This window comes from Nicotiana tomentosiformis, chromosome 6 (genome assembly GCF_000390325.3).
Source record: "Nicotiana tomentosiformis chromosome 6, ASM39032v3, whole genome shotgun sequence".
Lineage (NCBI taxonomy): Eukaryota > Viridiplantae > Streptophyta > Magnoliopsida > Solanales > Solanaceae > Nicotiana > Nicotiana tomentosiformis.
Window position 1 is genome coordinate 65,345,326 of NC_090817.1, and position 9,498 is coordinate 65,354,823.

Consider the following 9,498-nt stretch of genomic DNA (forward strand, 5'->3'; position numbering starts at 1 on the left):
GCTCAAGACCCAAATGATGATTCGGGAATGAATTTCGCCTCAATAGCCTTACACACTCTTGACATGTAAAGCAGACCCCAGTCATAATAGCGAAAACGAAAAAGATTGGAAAAGACAAAGAAAAGGGCGAAAAGTAGTTGGGAATCAAAAGACCCAACCCAATAATGCAATGAAAAGACATCTCCTACAGTAACTCAAGGACAATAATGCAAGACCTACAATAACTCAAGGATAATAATGCAAGACATATTCTGAAAACTTCACGTGAACAAGAGAAAAGAAAGATTCTTCAAGCAAAATGAAGTCCGGAAGTAAAGTCCGCAAACGCCTATAAATTAAGTGTTCTATGAAGATGGAAGAGGCACTACAACAACCTGAGAAAAATAACATATTCACTTTCCTTTCATTACCAATGTCAAAAACCACTTTCCACCTTTCAAACTTTATAATATAAACCCCTTTGTAAAATAGCAAAACTTTGAAGAATAGGTTTCCTGTTTTAAGAAGTCTTATGGGGTTTTCCCGAAAGGGAAACCTCTCTCCGTCTTTAGTCATGTATGTCTTTATATTTTAAACTGTGTTCTTGTACTACTCCCTTGTTTGTAAATAATATTAAGAGCTATTATTTCTTGAATGTATATTCAATGCTTTTTATCTGTAAATTCATCTTTAAAATAAAATTATTACTCTTAGTATATGGTTAGTCCCCTAACTCCTTAATAACAATGATGGATTAACCTGTAAATTCCTAGGTATTGAGGACTGAAAAGATGTCCACATTATAAAAGGGCGAGATATCGGCCATAACTGGGGTGTAGTTAAAGAAGTGGTTATTAATAACGAGATATCGGCCATAAACACAAAGTTCCCTCTGTAGAATGTCATGAAGGCACCTAGTCTCTAAGACTAGGTAAGCCTAACAAGTATGCGAAATAACTGAAATATTAAGCTAAAACTCATAATGTCAACAACTGTAATAAATAAAAACTGCCACTCAAGTATAAACAACTCCCCAAAACCGGGTAGATATAAGTCACAAGCTCTAAAGAGAAATACCAAATATCCCTACACATCAGAGTCTAATGAGGATAAGGAAACAACATAATAAAGAGAGAGGGGGACTCCGAGGTCTGCGGACGTTGGCAGATATACCTTGAAGTCTCCACGTACGGGCTAGATCACTGATACCTAGTCTAGTAGGCAGTACATGGATCTGCAATAAATGATGTGCATAAACTTAGTATGAGTACACCACAATGGTACCCAGTAAGTGCCAAGCCTAACTTCACTAGAGTAGTAGCGAGGTCAGGTCAGGGACCTACAAGAAATAATAAGAAACAAGGCAGAAGATAAAATAATATAATGAAATGACAGAGAAGTGAAACAATGAGAATTTACGGAAGGTAATAACATAGAATCAAAGAAAGACAAATACAACATGAAAGAAAAGCGAAAATCTTACAAGTTAAGGAAAGACAACAACAACCAATACAACAAATAGAGGAAATCAACAAGGGCACTCTCGAGGTACCGCCTCGTAGTCCCAAAAGTAAATGTTTCACAATCTTTTCTTATATCACCGTGGGAGCCTTTACATTTTGTTTTGAAAAATCATTTTCCTGAAATAGCATGCGGCATTTTAGCTAACCTTATCATACCGCATGAATTCTAGTAGTTACCCTACTAGCCACGCGTATCAAGCCTACTTTATCTCACCGCATGTGTTTCAACACCCAGACCTTATACCACCACATGCGTATCAATAATCACAACGGCACGGCAGAAACCTCGTGCAAACCATAACAACCGCACGGAAGAAATATCGTGCAACAACCAAACAATCAGTTCAACAATAAATCATGGAAACCAAAACATAACAACTGAAACAACAATATTTCAAGGATAGCAAGTTCAAGTAAAGAATCCCATAATAAATAAAGAAAGTGGAATCAAGAAAGCATGTAATTCAACTAAGCATGTGGTACAAGTTGCAAATAAAAGATAAGACAAGTAGGCAGGTGAAATTAGGCTAAACATGATGACTATACATGCTAAAGTAACTCAACTAAGGCATAAAAAGGAAACTACTTAAATAAAACCAGAATTTCAACATTTAGCCCGTGTACGCACTCGTCACCTCGCGTACACGGCACTCACATATCACAAATTGTCACAACAATACCAAATCCTAAGGGAAATTTCCCCCACACAAGGTTAGACGAGTTACTTACCTCAAACCTCGCTCAACCAATCAATAAGAAGGCCTTTCCCCCGATTTTCCAACTCTGATCGGCTCGAATCTAGACAAAACAATTTCATACTATAAATATAACTATAGGAAACTAATTTAAATAATAAAATTATGACTTTAGCGAGGAATTGAAAATTTGTTATAAAAAGTCGACTTGGGCCCACATCTTGAAACCCGACCAAAAATCATAAAATCCAAACACCCATTCGATATCAAGTCCAACCATACAAGAATTACTCAAATCCGACCTCAAATCGCCTTTCAAATCCCCAATTTTTAGCCTAAGAAGTTTTCCCAATATTTCCCCAAATTTTCAACGAAAAACACTAATTAAATGATGAAAACAACAATAGATTCGTGGGAAGTAATAAAAAACAAGTCAAGAATCCTTACCCAAATGCTTCCTCTGAAAATCCCTCTAAATTTCGCCTCAATCCGAGCTTTCTAGGTCCAAAAATGGATAATGAAATTAAACACTCGAACTTAGGCCTTTTCTGCCCAGCGATTTCACATCTGCGAACCCAGAGCCGCGTCTGCGAATTTTCCATCGCAGGTGCGGACTTCAATTAAGTCCACTGAGTCCGCTTCTGCGAGCAAATGGTTGCACCTGCGCATGCGTGCCTCCAACAAAACGTGTCGCACCTGTGACCCCACTCACTCTCGTGCATTTCCATACCTGCGAGTCCTACCTGGACTTCCTATTTCCACTTTTGCGCTCCATCGCTTGCAGATGCGAGTCCACACCTTCGGCCTATCCCACTTCAATAGCGATGACACCAGAAGCTGGGAGCTTCAGCAGTTGCATAACTCCAAAAATAATCTGATATCGATCCGAATCGCCCCCGAGGCCCCAGGACCTCCATCAATTATATCAACAAGTCCTAAAACACAATACGAACTTAGTTGAGGCCTCAAATCACATCAAACAACATCAAAAACACAAATTGCGCATCGATTCAAGCCTAATGAACTTTTGAACTTCTAACGTCCACATCCGATGCCGAAACCAATCAAATCAAGTCTGATTGACCTCAAATTTTGCACACAAGTCATAATTGACATTACGGACCTACTCAAATATCCGGAATTGGAATCCGACCCCGGTATCAAAAAGTTCACTACCGATCAAACGTTACAAAATCTTCCAACTTTCCAACTTTCGCCAATTAACGCTGAAATGACCTACGGACCTCCAAATTAACATCCGGACATGCTCCTAAGACCAAAATCACCATACGGAGCTATTGGAACCATGAAAACTTCATTCTGGAGTCGTCTTCACACAATTCAAACTATGGTCAACTCGTATGACTTTAACTTTTAGTTTAGGGACTATGTGTCCCATTCCACTCTGAAACTCTCCCGAACTTGACACCAAGCACTCGGGTAAGTCAAGTAAATAAAAAATGAGATAGAGGGAAAAATAAATAGAGGATCGGGGCTAGCACTCTCAAAACGACCGGCTAGGTCGTTACATCCTCCCCTTCTTAAAACAAACGTTCGTCCTCGAATGAGTATAGAGACACCTGAAGTGGTAAAAAGATGAGGATAAAGGTTATGCATATCATGCTCGGTCTCCCAAGTCGCCTCCTCGACTGGATGACCCCTCCACTGAACCTTCACTGAAGCGATGTTCTTCGACCTCAACTTTCGAACCTGCCTGTGCAAAATGGCCATCGACTCCTCAACATTAGATAGATCCTTGTCCAACTGGACTGAGCTGAAGTCTAACACATGAGATGGATTGCCGTGATACTTTCGGAGCATGGAAAAATAGAACACTGGATGAAATGCAGAGAGACTAGGTGGTAGTGCAAGTCTGTAAGCCACCTCTCCAACCCTCTCAAGAATCTAAAAAGGCCCGATATACCTAGGGCTCAACTTGCCCTTCCTCCCGAACATCATAACGCCCTTCATGGGTGAAACCCATCTCAAGACCCGCTCCCCAACCATGAATGCGATGTCATGAACCATACGATCCACATAACTCTTCTGTCTGGATTGGGCGTCGATCCTGAATCAATTTAACCTTTTCCAAAGCATCCTGAATCAAGTCCGTACCCAATAGTGTAGCGTCACATGGCTCGAACCAACCCACTAGGGACCAGCACCGCCTACCATACAAAGCCTCATACGGGTCCATCTGAATGCTAGACTAATAATTGTTGATGTAGGAAAGCTCCGTAAGTGGCCAGAACTGATCACAAAACCCCCCAAAATCCATCACATACACACGAAGCATATCCTCCAATATTTGAATAGTGCACTCGGACTGTCCGTCCGTCTGAGGGTGTTATCAACTCATGTTGTACGGCTCTCCAGAACTATGATGTAAACTGTGTACCCCGGTCAAAGATGACAGATATTGGCACACCATGAAGTCTGACAATCTCGCGAATGTAAACCTGAGCCAGATGCTCTGAAGAGTAAGTAGTAACCAAAGGAATGAAATAAGCTGACTTGGTCAATCTATCAACAATCACCCAAACAGCATCGAACTTCCTTTGAGTCTCTGGAAGCCCAATAACTAAATCTATAGTAATCAATTCCCATTTCCACTCCGGAATCTCTAGCTTCTGAAGCAATCCACCTGGTCGTTGATGCTCATACTTCACCTGTTGACAATTTAGGCACCGAGATACATACTCCACTATGTCCTTATTCATTCTCCTTCACCAATAATACTGCCTCAGGTCCTGATACATCTTCGCGGAACCTAGGTGAATGGAGTACCGTGAACTATGAGCCTCCTAGAGAATCAACTCACGCAACCCATCTACATTGGGAACACATAGCCTGCCCTGCATCCGTAATACACCGTCCTCTCCAATAGTAACATCCTTGGCATCACCGTGCCGAACCATGTCCTTAAGGATAAGAAAGTGGGGGTCATCATACTGACGCTCTCTAATACGATCATAAAGAGAAGATAGAGAAACCACACAAGTTAAAACTCGACTCGGCTCGGAAACATCCAATCTGACAAACTAGTTGGTCAAGGCTTGAACATCCAAGGCTAAAGGCCTTGCTGTTACTGGTAGATATGCTAAGCTGCCCAAACTCTTCGCCTTAGAGCTCAAGGCATCGGCCACCACATTGGCCTTCCCGAGATGATATAGAATGGTGATATCATAAGCCTTAAGCAACTCCAACCACCTTCGCTACCGCAAGTTAAGATCTTTCTATTTAAACAGATGCTGAAGACTCAAGTGATCGGTGTAGACCTCACAAGGGACACCGTACAAATAGTGCCGCCAGATCTTCAAGGCATGAATAATAGCTACTAACTCAAGGTCGTGGACATGATAGTTCTTCTCATACACCTTCATATATCTAGACGCATAGGCAATCACCCTATAGTCCAGCATCAACACCGTGCAGAGATCAATGCACGACGCATCACAATACACCGTATAAGACCCCAAACCAGTTCCCTCTGTAGGATGTCGTGATGACACCTAGTCTCTAAGACTATGTATTCCTAACAAGTATGCGGAATAACTGAAATATTAAGATAAAACTCAAAATGTCAACAACTGTAATAAATAAAAACTACAACTCAATTATAAACAACTCCCCAAAACCTGGTAGATATAAGTCACAAGCTCTAAAGAGAAATACTAAATATCGCTATACATCAGAGTCTAATAAGGATAAAGAAACAACATAATAAAGATAGATGGGGACTCTGAGGTCTTCGAACACTGGCAGATGTACCTTGAAGTCTCCACGTATGGGCTAGATCACTGATACCTAGTCTAGTAGGCAGTACCTGGATCTGCACAAAACAATGTGCAAAACGTAGTATGCGTACACCACAACGGTACCTAGTAAGTGCCAAGCCTAACCTTGGTAGAGTAGTGGCGAGGTCAGGTCTTGGCATAATCGGAAATAATAAGAAACAGGGCAGAAGATAAAATAATATAATGAAACGACAGAGAAGTGAAACAATGAGAATTTACGGAAGGTAATAACACGGAATCAAAGAAAGACAAATACAACATGAAAGAAAAGCAAAAATCTTACAAGTTAAGGAAAGACAACAACAACCAATACAACAAATAGAGGAAATCAATAAGGGCACTCTCGAGGTACCGCCTCGTAGTCCCAAAAGTAAATGTTTCACAATCTTTCCTTATATCACCGCGGGAGCCTTTATATTTTATTTTGAAAAATCATTTTCCCAAAATAGCATATCGCATTGTAACCAACCTTATCACACCGCATGAATTCTAGTAGTTTCCCTACTAGCCACGCGTATCATGCCTATCTTATCTCACCGCATGTGTTTCAACACCCAAATCTTATACCACCACATGCGTATCAATAATCACAATGGCACGGCAGAAACCTCGCGCAAACCATAACAACCGCACGAAAGAAACCTCGTGCAACAACCAAACAATCAGTTCAACAATAAATCACGGAAACCAAAACATAACAACTGAAACAAAAATATTTCAAGGATAGCAATTTCAAGTAAAGAATCCCACAATAAATAAAAAATATGGAATCAAGAAAGCATGTAATTCAACTAAGCATATGCTACAAGTTGCAAATAAGAGATAAGACAAGTAGACAGGTGAAATTAGGCTAAACATGATGACTATACATGCTAAAGTAACTCAACTAAGGCATAAAAAGAAAATGCCTAATAATGTTAAGGAAATACAACATGAAAGAAAAGCAAAAAACATACAAGTTAAGGAAAGACAACAACAACCAATACAGCAAATAGAAGAAATCAACATGGGTACTCCCGAGGTACTTCCTCGTAGTCCCAAAAGTAAATGCCTAATAATATTTTCTTATATCACCGCGGGAACCTTTATATTTTGTTTTGAAATATTATTTTTTCGAAATAGCATCCCACATTTTAGCCAACCTTATCACACCACATGACTTATAGTAGTTCCCCTACTAGCCACGCGTATTAAACCTACCTTATCTCACTTCATGTGTTTCAACACCCATACCTTATACCGGCGCATGCGTATCAATAATCATAACGGCACGACAGAAACCTCATGCAAACAATAAAAACCGAACGGAAGAAACCTCGTGCAACAACCAAATAATCAGCTCAATAATAAATAACGGAAACCAAAACATAACAACTGAAACAACGATATTTCAAGGATAGCAATTTCAAGTAAAGAATCCCACAGTTAAATAAAGAATATTGAATCAAAAAAGCAGGTAATTCAACTAAGCATGTGATACAAGTTGCAAATAAGAGATAAGACAAGTAGACAGGTGAAATTAGGCTAAACATGATGATTATACATGCTAACGTAACTCTGCTAAGGCATAAAAAGGAAACTACTTAAATAAAATCAGAATTTTAATATTTAGCCCATGTACGCGCTCGTCACCTCGCGTACACAGCCCTCACATATCACAAATTATTACAACAATACCAAATCCTAAGAGGAATTTTCCCCACACAAGGTTAGACGAGTCACTTACCTCAAACCTCGCTCAATCAATCAATAAGAAGGCCTTTTCCTCGATTTTCCAACTCTGATCAGCTCAAATCAAGCCAAAATAATTTTATACTACAAATATAACTATATGAAACTAATTTAAATAATGAAATTATGACTTTAGCAAGAAATTAAAAAATTGCACTAAAAAATCGACCCGGGCCCACATCTCGAAACCTGTCAAAAATCATAAAATTCGAAGTCCCATTCGATATCGAGTCCAACCATACAAGAATTACTCAAATCCGACCTCAAATCGCCTTTCAAATCCCAAATTTTTAGCCTAAAAAGTTTTCCCAATATTTTGCCAAATTTTCAACTAAAAATACTAATTAAATGATGAAAACAACAATAGATTCGTGGGAATTAATAAAAAAAACGAGTCAAGAATCCTTACCCAAAAGCTTCCTCTAAAAATACCTCAAATATTTACCTCAATCCGAGCTCTCTAGGTCCAAAAATGGATAATGAAATCAAACTCTCGAACTTAGGCCTTTTCTGCCCAGCGATTTCACATCTACGAACCCACATCTGCATATGCGGCTCCGCACCTGCGGAATTTCCATCGAAGGTGCGGACTTCACTTAAGTCCACTGAGTCTGCTTCTGCGAGCAAACGGCAGCACCTGTGCGTACGCGTCTACGACAAAACGTGTTGCACCTACGACCCCACTAGATCCTGTGCATTCCCCCACCGCAGAAGCAAAACCGCTATTGCGGAACCTTTTCCGCTCCTGCGAGTCCTGTCTGGACTACCTATTTTTGCTTCTGCACTCCATCGCTCGCAGATGCGAGTCCGCACCTGTGGCCAATCCCACTGCAATAGCGATGACACCAGAAGTTGGGAGCTTCAGCAGTTGCATAACTCCAAAAATGATCTGATATCGATCCGAATCGCCCCCGGGACCTCCACCAATTATACCAACAAGTCCTAAAACATAGTACAAACTTAGTCGAGGTCTCAAATCATATCAAACAACATCAAAAACATGAATTGCGCGTCGATTCAAGCCTAATGAACTTTTGAACTTCTAACTTCCACATTCGATGCCGAAAAATATCAAATCAAGTCAGATTGACCTCAAATTGTGCACACAAGTCATAATTGACATTACGGACCTACTCAAACATCCGAAATCAGAATCCGACACCGATATCAAAAAGTTCACTCCCGGTCAAACCTTCCAAAATCTTTCAACTTTCCAACTTTCGCCAATTAACGTCGAAATGACCTATGGACCTCCAAATCAACATCCGGACACGCTTTTAGGACCAAAATCACCATATGGAGCTATTGGAACCGTCAAAACTCCATTCCGGAGTCGTCTTCATATAATTCGAACTACGGTTGACTCCTATGACTTTCACTTTCACTTTCAATTTAGGGACTATGTGCCCCATTCCACGTTGAAACTCTCCCGAACCCGATACCAAGCACCCCGACAAGTCAAGTAACCACAAAATGAGATAAAGTGAGCAATAAATAGGGGATCGGGGCTAGCACTCTCAAAACGACCGGCCTGGTCATTATATATATATATATATATATATATATATATATATATATATATATATATATATATATATATATATATATAGACATAGAAATATAGAATATAAAAACCAATAGATGATGAAAGACACTTCACGAGTGAAGGAGTACCGAGTAGGATTATTAAAAATATATACATAGTTTAATAACATGAGAAGATCCAAATAGTTGATGAATCATATTACAAAGAAACGCATTAATAAAATTAGA